At 43.3% G+C, this 14,372-nt stretch overlaps 1 protein-coding gene across 1 annotated transcript in view; it reads left to right on the top strand.

Moving 5' to 3' along the window:
* Positions 1 to 1,243: 1,243 nt before the first annotated feature.
* Positions 1,244 to 14,372, top strand: part of LOC121528849 (transcription elongation regulator 1-like protein) — a 42,705-nt gene continuing 29,576 nt past the window's right edge. Inside the window, exons 1-4 of the mRNA XM_041816481.1 lie at positions 1,244 to 1,332; positions 5,382 to 5,468; positions 5,552 to 5,693; positions 13,138 to 13,257. The gene's annotated coding sequence lies outside the window, so the exon portion shown is untranslated. The remainder of the gene's footprint in view (positions 1,333 to 5,381; positions 5,469 to 5,551; positions 5,694 to 13,137; positions 13,258 to 14,372) is intronic.

The following is a 14,372-nucleotide window of genomic DNA, read 5'->3' as shown; positions in this document are numbered from 1 at the left end:
ATTATTTCTATTATTATTATTATTATTATTAATTACATTTTTATCATTATTATTTCTTTTATCATTATTATTATTATTATTATCTTATTATTTCTTACACTTCTTGTTATCATTTTTGTTTCTATTATTTTGATCCTTCTTTATTTCCACATGTTTCAGGCTCGTCCATCAGACCATGACTGTGGTTTATAAATCTGTTCCTTAAACTCTCTGAATATTTATGAGACACACACACATTAAACACACAGAGACAGCGGGGAGGCGGCTCTTTGATCTCAAAGTGGCTCCATTTACCGGAGACTTAATCGGTTTGTACCGAGAGAGAGAGAGAGAGAGAGAGAGAGAGCTGCCGTGACTCTGCTGTTCGCGGGTTTTTCTCCTGAAGGCTCTCATGGACACGCGCGCTGAACCTGCTCTCACCTGGCTGTCTCTCCGTCTGTGTCTCGGTCAGTCCTCGGTCTCTCTTGCTCTCCATTCCCGGTAAGGATCTCTCTCTCCCCCGGTGAGTCTTCCGGTACCGTCTGGATGATCTGCAGAGCTGACTGAGCGCAGCGCTCCGCAGCTGGAGGACGTGACGGGGTGGAGAGGCTCGGTGTGCCCGGGCTGAGGCGCTCTGATCCGGGACAGAGACGGCGGGGGCTCCGGGAGGGAGAGAGGACGTTACCGATCCGTTAATGACCCGGAAAAGAGCCGTGATGATCGGTGGACTGCTGACGCTCTGACAGGTAACTGATCAGGCTTATCAATGATTATTGATTATTGATTAATGACTCCAGGAGCATGCTCTGACAGGTAACTGATCAGACTTATCAGTGATTATTGATTATTGATTAATGACTCCAGGAGCCCGCTCTGACAGGTAACTGATCAGACTTATCAGTGATTATTGATTATTGATTAATGACTCCAGGAGCCCGCTCTGACAGGTAACTGATCAGACTTATCAGTGATTATTGATTATTGATTAATGACTCCAGGAGCCCGCTCTGACAGGTAACTGAACAGACTTATCAGTGATTATTGATTAATGACTCCAGGAGCATGCTCTGACAAGTAACCATGTACAATCTGACCAGTAAACATCGCCATTAATGATTGGTTCTGAATCCTCCCTCAGGCTGCGATGTTGTCATGGCACTGCCGGGCTCTCGGGTCAAAGTTCAGCCCATTGGCATAGTTAACACCATGATGCCTTGGCTGTCAATCAGCAGAGACCCCGCCCCTCCCAGGCTGTGGTTGGCAGGCTGGTCAACTGCAACATACCAGGCCACACCCCCACTGGTCTTTTATCCTCCCCCTGTCTGGATTCCTGAGCATGGTCACCTGATCCAGGTAACACTCTCACTGATCCAGGTAACACTCTCACTGATCCAGGTAACACTCTCACTGATCCAGGTAACACTCTCACTGATCCTCCAGGTAACACTCTCACTGATCCAGGTAACACTCTCACTGATCCAGGTAACACTCTCACTGATCCAAGTAACACTCTCACTGATCCAGGTAACACTCTCACTGATCCAAGTAACACTCTCACTGATCCAGGTAACACTCTCACTGATCCAAGTAACACTCTCACTGATCCAAGTAACACTCTCACTGATCCAAGTAACACTCTCACTGATCCAGGTAACACTCTCACTGATCCAAGTAACACTCTCACTGATCCAAGTAACACTCTCACTGATCCAAGTAACACTCTCACTGATCCAGGTAACACTCTCACTGATCCAGGTAACAGCCTAACTGATCCAGGTAACACTACCACTGATCCAGGTAACACTACCACTGATCCAGGTAACACTCTCACTGATCCAGGTAACAGCCTCACTGATCCAAGTAACACTCTCACTGATCCAGGTAACACTCTCACTGATCCAGGTAACACTCACTGATCCAGGTAACACTCTCACTGATCCAGGTAACACTCTCACTGATCCAGGTAACACTCACTGATCCAGGTAACACTCTCACTGATCCAGGTAACAGCCTAACTGATCCAAGTCACACTCTCACTGATCCAGGTAACACTCTCACTGATCCAAGTAACACTCTCACTGATCCAGGTAACACTCTCACTGATCCAGGTAACACTCTCACTGATCCAAGTAACACTCTCACTGATCCAGGTAACACTCTCACTGATCCAGGTAACACTCTCACTGATCCAGGTAACACTCTCACTGATCCAGGTAACACTCTCACTGATCCAGGTAACACTCTCACTGATCCAGGTAACACTCTCACTGATCCAGGTAACACTCTCACTGATCCAGGTAACACTCTCACTGATCCAGGTAACACTCTCACTGATCCAGGTAACACTCTCACTGATCCAGGTAACACTCTCACTGATCCAGGTAACACTCTCACTGATCCAGGTAACACTCTCACTGATCCAGGTAACACTCTCACTGATCCAGGTAACAGCCTCACTGATCCAGGTAACACTCTCACTGATCCAAGTAACACTCTCACTGATCCAGGTAACACTCTCACTGATCCAGGTAACACTCACTGATCCAGGTAACACTCTCACTGATCCAGGTAACAGCCTAACTGATCCAAGTCACACTCTCACTGATCCAGGTAACACTCTCACTGATCCAGGTAACACTCTCACTGATCCAGGTAACAGCCTCACTGATCCAAGTAACACTCTCACTGATCCAGGTAACACTCTCACTGATCCAAGTAACACTCTCACTGATCCAGGTAACACTCTCACTGATCCAGGTAACACTCTCACTGATCCAGGTAACACTCTCACTGATCCAGGTAACACTCACTGATCCAGGTAACACTCTCACTGATCCAAGTAACACTCTCACTGATCCAGGTAACAGCCTAACTGATCCAAGTCACACTCTCACTGATCCAGGTAACACTCTCACTGATCCAGGTAACACTCTCACTGATCCAGGTAACACTCTCACTGATCCAGGTAACACTCTCACTGATCCAGGTAACACTCTCACTGATCCAGGTAACACTCTCACTGATCCAAGTAACACTCTCACTGATCCAGGTAACACTCTCACTGATCCAGGTAACACTCTCACTGATCCAGGTAACAGCCTCACTGATCCAGGTAAAACTCTCACTGATCCAAGTAACACTCTCACTGATCCAGGTAACACTCTCACTGATCCAGGTAACACTCTCACTGATCCAGGTAACAGCCTCACTGATCCAGGTAAAACTCTCACTGATCCAAGTAACACTCTCACTGATCCAGGTAACACTCTCACTGATCCAGGTAACACTCTCACTGATCCAGGTAACACTCTCACTGATCCAGGTTACACTCTCACTGATCCAGGTAACACTCTCACTGATCCAGGTAACACTCTCACTGATCCAGGTAACACTCTCACTGATCCAGGTAACAGCCTCACTGATCCAAGTAACACTCTCACTGATCCAGGTAACACTCTCACTGATCCAGGTAACACTCTCACTGATCCAGGTAACAGCCTCACTGATCCAAGTAACACTCTCACTGATCCAGGTAACACTCTCACTGATCCAGGTAACACTCTCACTGATCCAGGTAACAGCCTCACTGATCCAGGTAACACTCTCACTGATCCAGGTAACACTCTCACTGATCCAGGTAACACTCTCACTGATCCAGGTAACAGCCTCACTGATCCAAGTAACACTCTCACTGATCCAGGTAACACTCTCACTGATCCAGGTAACACTCTCACTGATCCAGGTAACACTCTCACTGATCCAGGTAACACTCTCACTGATCCAGGTAACACTCTCACTGATCCAGGTAACACTCTCACTGATCCAGGTAACACTCTCACTGATCCAGGTAACACTCTCACTGATCCAGGTAACACTCTCACTGATCCAGGTAACACTCTCACTGATCCAGGTAACACTCTCACTGATCCAGGTAACACTCTCACTGATCCAGGTAAAACTCTCACTGATCCAAGTAGCACTCTCACTGATCCAGTTAACACTCTCACTGATCCAGGTAACACTCTCACTGATCCAGGTAACAGCCTCACTGATCCAAGTAACACTCTCACTGATCCAGGTAACACTCTCACTGATCCAAGTAACACTCTCACTGATCCAGGTAACAGCCTAACTGATCCAAGTCACACTCTCACTGATCCAGGTAACACTCTCACTGATCCAAGTAACACTCTCACTGATCCAGGTAACACTCTCACTGATCCAGGTAACACTCTCACTGATCCAGGTAACACTCTCACTGATCCAGGTAACACTCTCACTGATCCAGGTAACAGCCTCACTGATCCAGGTAACACTCTCACTGATCCAGGTAACACTCTCACTGATCCAGGTAACACTCTCACTGATCCAGGTAACACTCTCACTGATCCAGGTAACACTCTCACTGATCCAGGTAACACTCTCACTGATCCAGGTAACACTCTCACTGATCCAGGTAACACTCTCACTGATCCAGGTAACACTCTCACTGATCCAGGTAACACTCTCACTGATCCAGGTAACACTCTCACTGATCCAGGTAACACTCTCACTGATCCAGGTAACACTCTCACTGATCCAGGTAACACTCTCACTGATCCAGGTAACACTCTCACTGATCCAAGTAACACTCTCACTGATCCAGGTAACACTCTCACTGATCCAGGTAACACTCTCACTGATCCAGGTAACACTCTCACTGATCCAGGTAACACTCTCACTGATCCAAGTAACACTCTCACTGATCCAGGTAACACTCTCACTGATCCAGGTAACACTCTCACTGATCCAAGTAACACTCTCACTGATCCAGGTAACACTCTCACTGATCCAGGTAACACTCTCACTGATCCAGGTAACACTCTCACTGATCCAGGTAACACTCTCACTGATCCAGGTAACACTCTCACTGATCCAGGTAACACTCTCACTGATCCAAGTAACACTCTCACTGATCCAGGTAACACTCTCACTGATCCAGGTAACACTCTCACTGATCCAGGTAACACTCTCACTGATCCAGGTAACACTCTCACTGATCCAAGTAACACTCTCACTGATCCAGGTAACACTCTCACTGATCCAAGTAACACTCTCACTGATCCAGGTAACACTCTCACTGATCCAGGTAACACTCTCACTGATCCAGGTAACACTCTCACTGATCCAGGTAACACTCTCACTGATCCAGGTAACACTCTCACTGATCCAAGTAACACTCTCACTGATCCAGGTGCTTTTTTTGTTAGTTATTTTTACTTTGTTTACTCATGCAGGAATTTTTGTATTTGTTTATCAACTTTTTTTTTACATTTGCTATTTTTTTTTTTGTTTCTATTCGTTGATGTTTATTTAATTTTAATTTATTTATTTAATCTTTTTTTTGTTGTTGTTTGTTTCAGTGGGAGCATCCAGCCGTTGAGGTGCTTCCTCTCCTACCTACGTTCTATCCTTCCTCACATATTCATACTCCTCTTCCTCTGACTAAGGTACAAACAAACACAGATAAACAAATGTGACCACAATTACCGGATGCTAACATGCTAACATGCTAATGCTTATATGCTAATAGCTAGCTGAGAGCCTGATCTCTCCAGAGGAAGTGGGTGTGTTCCAGAGGAGAGATAAGCCCCTCCTTCTGACTAATCAGATTGTCCAGAGACCAAGACACACCTCCAGACGATGCCTGCTGCAGTCAGCCAATCAGCTCTCAGGTAAGAGATAGGGTGGCCATATGCCCTGTTTTAGGGGACTAAAACTGCTAGCACAGACACACATAAGAGCAGTGAATAGAGTACCACTGTATGATGATACCATCGGTGTCATGGACAACATTGTAACGGAGCAGGAAATGCACTAGAGTCCTGAATGTTGTGATTATTCTTGCTTCACTACACGCTGCAAAGTTTCCTCCTTTGTGGTGCTGTGGAAAAGGCCACCATAGTAATAGATGAGCTGGTGCATTTACTGTGTAAGATCTGTCTCCCATAGGCCACAGAGGGATTGTTAGAAGCAGTTCCTCTCATGTCCACAAGACAGCGCCACTGTTCAAACGTCCTTAACATTATAACCTGCTACAATAGAGCTGAGACAGGCAAGAGAAAATGTTTGGAAAGGCTACTGAATGTGTTAAAACAGCATGGTTTCACAATGAAATACAGCAGGACCTAAACTGGTGTTTATGCAACAGGCAAGGATGGAATGTTTTTGGATAGCATCATCTTCAAAGGCAAGGATAGAATGTTTTATAGTGACGTCTTCTTCAAAGGCAAGGATAGAATGAACTTTAAAGGACAACATCTTCTTCACAAACGAGGATGAAATGTTTAAGGATGGCATCATCTTCACAGGAAAGGATGGAATGTTTAAGGATTACATCATCTTTAAAGGCAAGGATGTGATGTTGTTTGATGACATCCTCTTCAAATGCAAGGATGGATTGTTTTGGGATGACATCATCTTTCCAGGCCAGGATGGAATGTTTTAGGATGACATCATCCTCACAGGCAAGGATGAAATGTTTTAGGATGACATCATCTAAAGGAAAGAATGAAATGTTTTTGGATGACATCATCCTCACAGGCAAGGATGAAATGTTTTAGGATGACATCATCTAAAGGAAAGAATGAAATGTTTTTGGATGACATCACCTTCACAGGCAAGGCTGGAATGTTTTAGGATGGCATCATCCTCAAGCAGGGATGGAATGAAATTTAAAGAATGAGATCATCTTCAGTGGCAAGAATGGGATGTTTTAGGATGAAACTGTCTTCAAAGGCATGGATTGAATGAACTTTAAATACGGAAGTCCTCTTCACAGGCAAGGATGGAATGAACTTTAAAGAATGACATCCTCTTCACAGGCAAGCACGGAATGTTTTAGGATAGCTTCATCTTAACAGGTAAGGATGGAATGTTTTAGGATGAAACTATCTTCATAGGCAAGGGCCTGAAGTTTTAAGATGACATCATCTTCAAAATCAAAGATGGAAGTTTTAGGATGACATCATCTTCAAAGGCAAGCATGGAATGTTTAGGATGACATCATCTTCAAAGGCAAGCATGGAATGTTTTAGGATGACATTGTCTACAAAGGCAAGGATGGAAGTTTTAAGATGACATCATCTTCAAAGGCAAGGATGGAATTTTTAGGATGCCATCATCTTCCAAGGCAAGGTTGGAGTGAACTTTAACAAATGACATCACCTTCATAGGCAAGCATTGAATGTTTAAGGATAGCTTCATCTTAACAGGCAAGGATGGAATGTTGTATGATGACATCATCTTCACAGGCAAGGATGGAAGTTTTAGGGTGACATCATCTTCCAAGGCAAGGTTGGAGTGAACTTTAACAAATGACATAATCTTTACAGGCAAGGATGGACTGTTGTTGGAGCAGGGGATTATGGAGCATTTTTCCCTCCATGTTTGTAAAATAGTAGTCCCTAATTGTGAATTTTGTAGGAGTGGGTGGATCTGGTGAGGAGCCAGGTTTCTGCGCTCTGATCTCGCCCTTTCCAGTCCTTTAAAAACCATCAGTCCTGTAGTAGCCAGCAGATGTGAACTCACATTATTAGGACCAGGTTAGTCCACTGTAGGAATGTTTACGGTCTCAGCAGGATGCAGCTACACAGGTCTAAACAGGAAGTGTTTAATCCCCTAGGTCACATGATCATCTACCTGTACAGGTGTGGATGAGACAGGTGTGAACTCACATTATTAGGACCAGGTAATTCCACCGTAGGAATGTTTACGGTCTCAGCAGGATGCAGCTACACAGGTCTAAACAGGAAGTGTTTAATCCCCTAGGTCACATGATCATCTACCTGTACAGGTGTGGATGAGACAGGTGTGAACTCACATTATTAGGACCAGGTGAGGTTGCACTCTGATAAGTTACCATGACAACAGAGGTGATGTCAGAGAGCTGATTGGATGAGAGCGTTAGAGTTCAAAGACAGAAGATGTTTTTCTGCTGACAGAGAGAGAGAGAGAGAGAATGCTGCTGTCAGATGTAATATGGAGATGATTGGTCAATTTGGAATCAGCTACTGGAGCATGATGGGAAAATTCTGCTGCTCTAGACTGCAGACATTCCTTTGCAAACACAGCGACCCTATAAGGACGTGAGGGTGGAGTCAGGCTGAAGACGCTTTAGATAAACTCAAATGTTTAAATTCTTTAAATGAAACCAGGCAAAGGAAGATCAATACTGATATCAACAAAAAGTCAATCAGGTTTGTCAATGAATAATAATTAGATCTTCACTGTCATCTATCAATAATCAGTCAGCTTTATTAATCACTAAGCAATCACATAACCACAATCAATAATCATTCAGATCTTTGCTGATATCAATCAATTATCAATCAGATCTATACTGTAATCATCAATAACCAATCAAATATACAGTATCATCATCAATAACCAATCAGATCTATAACCATAATCAATCTATAATCAATAACCATCTCCACTGGTTGATCAGGTTTATTGATCAGTATCAGTTAGGGTTGGTTGGACCAGGTTTGGTTAGACTGGGTCAGATTAGACTATTTTATTGGACTGGATCAGACTAAAAGGGTTCAGATGAAACCGGGTTCTTGGTCAGACTAGGTCAGAATAAACTGGATCAAATTAGACCAGATCAGGTTAGACAGGGCCAGATACCAATAGGCTGGATAAGAGTGGGTGAGACTGGACAGGGGTGGAATAGAGGTTCCTTTAATAATGTTCACCTATGTTCTCCATGTTCTCTGCAGCTATCACAGCTCTAAATTCAGTGGTGTTCTCCATGTTCTCTGCAGCTATCAGCTCTAAATTCAGAGGTGTTCTCCATGTTCTCTGCAGCTATCAGCTCTAAATTCAGAGGTGTTCTCCATGTTCTCTGCAGCTATCACAGCTCTAAATTCAGAGGTGTTCTCCATGTTCTCTGCAGCTATCACAGCTCTAAATTCAGAGGTGTTCTCCATGTTCTCTGCAGCTATCAGCTCTAAATTCAGAGGTGTTCTCCATGTTCTCTGCAGCTATCAGCTCTAAATTCAGTGGTGTTCTCCATGTTCTCTGCAGCTATCAGCTCTAAATTCAGAGGTGTTCTCCCTGTTCTCTGCAGCTATCACAGCTCTAAATTCAGAGGTGTTCTCCATGTTCTCTGCAGCTATCAGCTCTAAATTCAGAGGTGTTCTCCATGTTCTCTGCAGCTATCAGCTCTAAATTCAGAGGTGTTCTCCATGTTCTCTGCAGCTATCAGCTCTAAATTCAGAGGTGTTCTCCATGTTCTCTGCAGCTATCAGCTCTAAATTCAGAGGTGTTCTCCATGTTCTCTGCAGCTATCAGCTCTAAATTCAGAGGTGTTCTCCATGTTCTCTGCAGCTATCAGCTCTAAATTCAGAGGTGTTCTCCATGTTCTCTGCAGCTATCAGCTCTAAATTCAGAGGTGTTCTCCATGTTCTCTGCAGCTATCACAGCTCTAAATTCAGAGGTGTTCTCCATGTTCTCTGCAGCTATCACAGCTCTAAATTCAGAGGTGTTCTCCATGTTCTCTGCAGCTATCACAGCTCTAAATTCAGAGGTGTTCTCCCTGTTCTCTGCAGCTATCACAGCTCTAAATTCAGAGGTGTTCTCCCTGTTCTCTGCAGCTATCACAGCTCTAAATTCAGAGGTGTTCTCCGTGTTCTCTGCAGCTATCACAGCTCTAAATTCAGAGGTGTTCTCCATGTTCTCTGCAGCTATCAGCTCTAAATTCAGAGGTGTTCTCCCTGTTCTCTGCAGCTATCAGCTCTAAATTCAGAGGTGTTCTCCGTGTTCTCTGCAGCTATCAGCTCTAAATTCAGTGGTGTTCTCCATGTTCTCTGCAGCTATCACAGCTCTAAATTCAGAGGTGTTCTCCATGTTCTCTGCAGCTATCACAGCTCTAAATTCAGAGGTGTTCTCCATGTTCTCTGCAGCTATCACAGCTCTAAATTCAGAGGTGTTCTCCGTGTTCTCTGCAGCTATCAGCTCTAAATTCAGAGGTGTTCTCCATGTTCTCTGCAGCTATCAGCTCTAAATTCAGAGGTGTTCTCCATGTTCTCTGCAGCTATCAGCTCTAAATTCAGAGGTGTTCTCCGTGTTCTCTGCAGCTATCACAGCTCTAAATTCAGTGGTGTTCTCCATGTTCTCTGCAGCTATCACAGCTCTAAATTCAGAGGTGTTCTCCATGTTCTCTGCAGCTATCACAGCTCTAAATTCAGAGGTGTTCTCCGTGTTCTCTGCAGCTATCACAGCTCTAAATTCAGTGGTGTTCTCCATGTTCTCTGCAGCTATCACAGCTCTAAATTCAGTGGTGTTCTCCGTGTTCTCTGCAGCTATCACAGCTCTAAATTCAGTGGTGTTCTCCGTGTTCTCTGCAGCTATCACAGCTCTAAATTCAGTGGTGTTCTCCCTGTTCTCTGCAGCTATCACAGCTCTAAATTCAGTGGTGTTCTCCGTGTTCTCTGCAGCTATCAGCTCTAAATTCAGAGGTGTTCTCCGTGTTCTCTGCAGCTATCACAGCTCTAAATTCAGTGGTGTTCTCCATGTTCTCTGCAGCTATCACAGCTCTAAATTCAGTGGTGTTCTTCATGTTCTCAGTGGTGTTCTCCTCTAAATTCAGTGGTTGTTCTCCGTGTTCTCTGCAGCCATCACAGCCTAAATTCAGCTCTGTTTCCTCTGTTCTCTGCAGCCTATCACAGCTCTAAATCAGTGGTGTTCTCCGTGTTCTCTGCAGCCATCACAGCTCTAAATTCAGTGGTGTTCTTCATGTTCTCTGCAGCCATCACAGCCTGGTGTGTTCTCATGTTCCTCACAGTTCAGTGGTGTAATTCCTGGCAGCCTGCAGACTCAGAGCTGCTAAATTGTCAGGTGGGCGTATGTCGGTGTTGTGGATGTTTTGGCCTCAGACTCAGAGCTGACTTTGTCAGGAAGGATTAGGCTCATTGGTAGAACACGGTTCAGGATGGAAACGGTCTGCATGAGGAATGAAACCTCACAAACTGCACGCTGAGTCAAAGTGACGTGTGTGATGTCTCTGATGGCGTGAGCTAAAAAAACAGTCAGTTTAGGAGAGGAAAGGCTGGGATGTTACATAAACGCCAGGGAGCGTCTTCGTTTCCTCTAATTCACTTCAATAGAAGCCACACTCAGAGCTCCGAGATGGCGAGAACCGAAACAGGTCTGAGATAAACAAACGAAGGCCTGGTGTCTGTTCTTAAAGTTACTGTAGATCTACTCGTAGAAGACCATCACAAGGCAAGGATGGAATGACTTATCAACTTAATAAAATGACATCAAAGAGAGAAATGTTTTATTAACTTTTAATGATGGCATCATCCAAAAAAGGCAGGGATGGACCTTTAAATCTTAAAGGTTGACATTATTGTCAAAGGCAAGGATGGAATGATTTATTTGATTTCATATTATGACTTAATATATCATCATTAAAGGCAAGGACAGAATCGAATAAACTTTAAATGATATCTTCAAATATGTAATGGTTTAAAAGCTTTAAATGAGGACATAACCTTCAAAGACAGAATCATCTTCAAAGGCAAGAATGGAATGTTTTCTTATTTTCAAAGAATTAATCATCTTGAAAAACAAGGACGGAATTTTTTTAAGCTTTCCTTTAAAGGATGACAATATTTAAAGTCAGAGGATGGGTTGTCTTTTATTGATTTTAATGGATGACATCATCTTCAAAGGCATCGGTTGGATTGTTTTTTGTTTACACTAATGGATGACATCATCTTCAAAGCTAAGGATGGATTGTTTTTTGTTTACACTAATGGATGACATCATCTTCAAAGGCATCGGTTGGATTGTTTTTTGTTTACACTAATGGATGACATCATCTTCAAAGGCATCGGTTGGATTGTTTTTGTTTACATTAATGGATGGCATCATCTTCAAAGGCATCGGTTGGATTGTTTTTGTTTACATTAATGGATGACATCATCTTCAAAGCTTAGGATGGATTGTTTTTTGTTTACATTAATGGATGACATCATCTTCAAAGCATAGGATGAATTGTTTTTTGTTTACATTAATGGATGACATCATCTTCAAAGCATAGGATGAATTGTTTTTTGTTTACATTAATGGATGACATCATCTTCAAGCTTAGGATGGAATGTTTTTTGTTTACAATAATGGATGACATCATCTTCAAAGCTTGGGATGGATTGTTTTTTTTTTTTTTTACATTGATGGATGACATCATCTTCAAAGCTTAGGATGGATTGTTTTTTGTTTACACTAATGGCTGACATCATCTTCAAAGGCAGAGGACTACAATAATCAATGGAATCAAAAATGAGCTAATGCACAAAAAAAATGTTTTTTTTCATCTCTTTCATGAAAAGGTCTTGTTCTGAATTGTACAAATACATTGGCAACTTTTGACAATAGGATTATCTCCAGGTTTTAAGAGTTTGACACATGATTTTTTATAATGTGTTTTTGGTGAAATGAATTAAAAAATATAATTTCTAGTTTTTTAAAAGGTCTAGGTCTGTTTAATTTTTCATCAAACATTGACGAACCAGATCAGGGACAGAGAGGAAACTTTGGTGACAATAGTTTGATTCATCATGAAGAAACAAAATCAACACGTTTGTTTGTAAAGACGAAAATATGACAGATCAGCTGTTTCCATTTCTCTTTTCGGCCTGTTTAAACATTTCAGACACATTTGTGTGCGCAATACACTGAGGGCCCTTATACCCCCGGGATCAGTCTACAGGGCCCCCAGCTGTGGGCCCTTATACCCCAGGGATCAGTCTACAGGGCCCCCAGCTGAGGACCCTTATACCCCAGGGATCAGTCTACAGGGCCCCCAGCTGAGGACCCTTATACCCCAGGGATCCTACTGTGTTTAACATCTTAACAAAGATGTTTTATTGTCGCTGTGACGCTGTTGCTGTCAGCAGATTTAGGTCAATGTTTCATGAAAAGAGCTCCAACGTGTGGAGGCGGCCACAAGCACACATAAAGCCTCACAAAATCACACTTATACAGAAAAAACACTTGAAGACATATGAGAAGATGTCTGTTGTTATTCTGTAGTCCATTTCCAGAATAACTGAGATGTTTAACTTTGACATTCTCCTCCTTAAACTTTTAAACTGGTCTGATTTTCAGGTCGAGAACGTAGAGACAGAACAAAGGCGGGCTCATCCTCCTCTTCATCACCCCGCCCTCTACACCTCCTCTCTGTGACTCCTCTCCACCTGCCGCTCCTCTTGGCCCATCCTCCTCCAGGTGAGTCCTGTTTCTCTCCCTGTTCCAGATCACAGACCGTATACTCGATGGACGCTCAGACAGCTGTCTGGGAGTGAAGCTGATCATTCAGAGGACCCTCTACTGACTCACAAGTGTAATGTTATAGGCTCCGCCCCCTGCATATTAATTGGTTCTAAATGTCCAGTCAGATTCTAGGAGGTCAGAGGTCAAACAACTGGTATGAGAGTGTACAGCAGGCCAGCCAATCAGATTCTTAGAACACAGACTTACCAAAAATCTTTGCCTCACGCTGACTGTCCTTAGTCAGCATCTTTTGGGAAAGTAGGTGGAGGTAGTGGGGAGTGAGGGAATCCCTACTAAGCCAACTATGGAGCAAAAATGGAGGGAATGCCCCAAGCATGCTTTAAAACATTCAAACCTTGCACTGGAAGATGATGTCATCCTCTAAAGTTTCAGAAAGATGAAGCTACTGATCTTCAATGTTTTTAGACAGAGTTTGATTTACCATCCGGCTCCATGGATACTGAACACTGCTGGACTGAGATGAGATCAGCTGACTGTAGATAAGCTGACTATTGATAAGCTGACTATAGATCAGCTGACTGTTGATAAGCTGACTATAGATCAGCTGACTGTTGATAAGCTGACTGTTGATAAGCTGACTTTAGATCAGCTGACTGTTGATAAGCTGACTATAGATCAGCTGACTATAGATCAGCTGACTGTTGATAAGCTGACTATAGATCAGCTGACTATAGATCAGCTGACTGTTGATAAGCTGACTATAGATCAGCTGACTATAGATCAGCTGACTGTTGATAAGCTGACTATAGATCAGCTGACTGTTGATAAGCTGACTATAGATCAGCTGACTGTTGATAAGCTGACTATAGATCAGCTGACTATAGATCAGCTGACTGTTGATAAGCTGACTATAGATCAGCTGACTATAGATCAGCTGACTGTTGATAAGCTGACTATAGATCAGCTGACTATAGATCAGCTGACTGTTGATAAGCTGACTATAGATCAGCTGACTATAGATCAGCTGACTGTTGATAAGCTGACTATAGATCAGCTGACTATAGATCAGCTGACTGTTGATAAGCTGACTATAGATCAGCTGACTGTTG

Source organism: Cheilinus undulatus, linkage group 20 (assembly GCF_018320785.1).
Source record: "Cheilinus undulatus linkage group 20, ASM1832078v1, whole genome shotgun sequence".
NCBI lineage: Eukaryota > Metazoa > Chordata > Actinopteri > Labriformes > Labridae > Cheilinus > Cheilinus undulatus.
The sequence above is the reverse complement of the archived record's forward strand: the minus strand, read 5'-3'. Positions and strand labels throughout refer to the sequence as shown.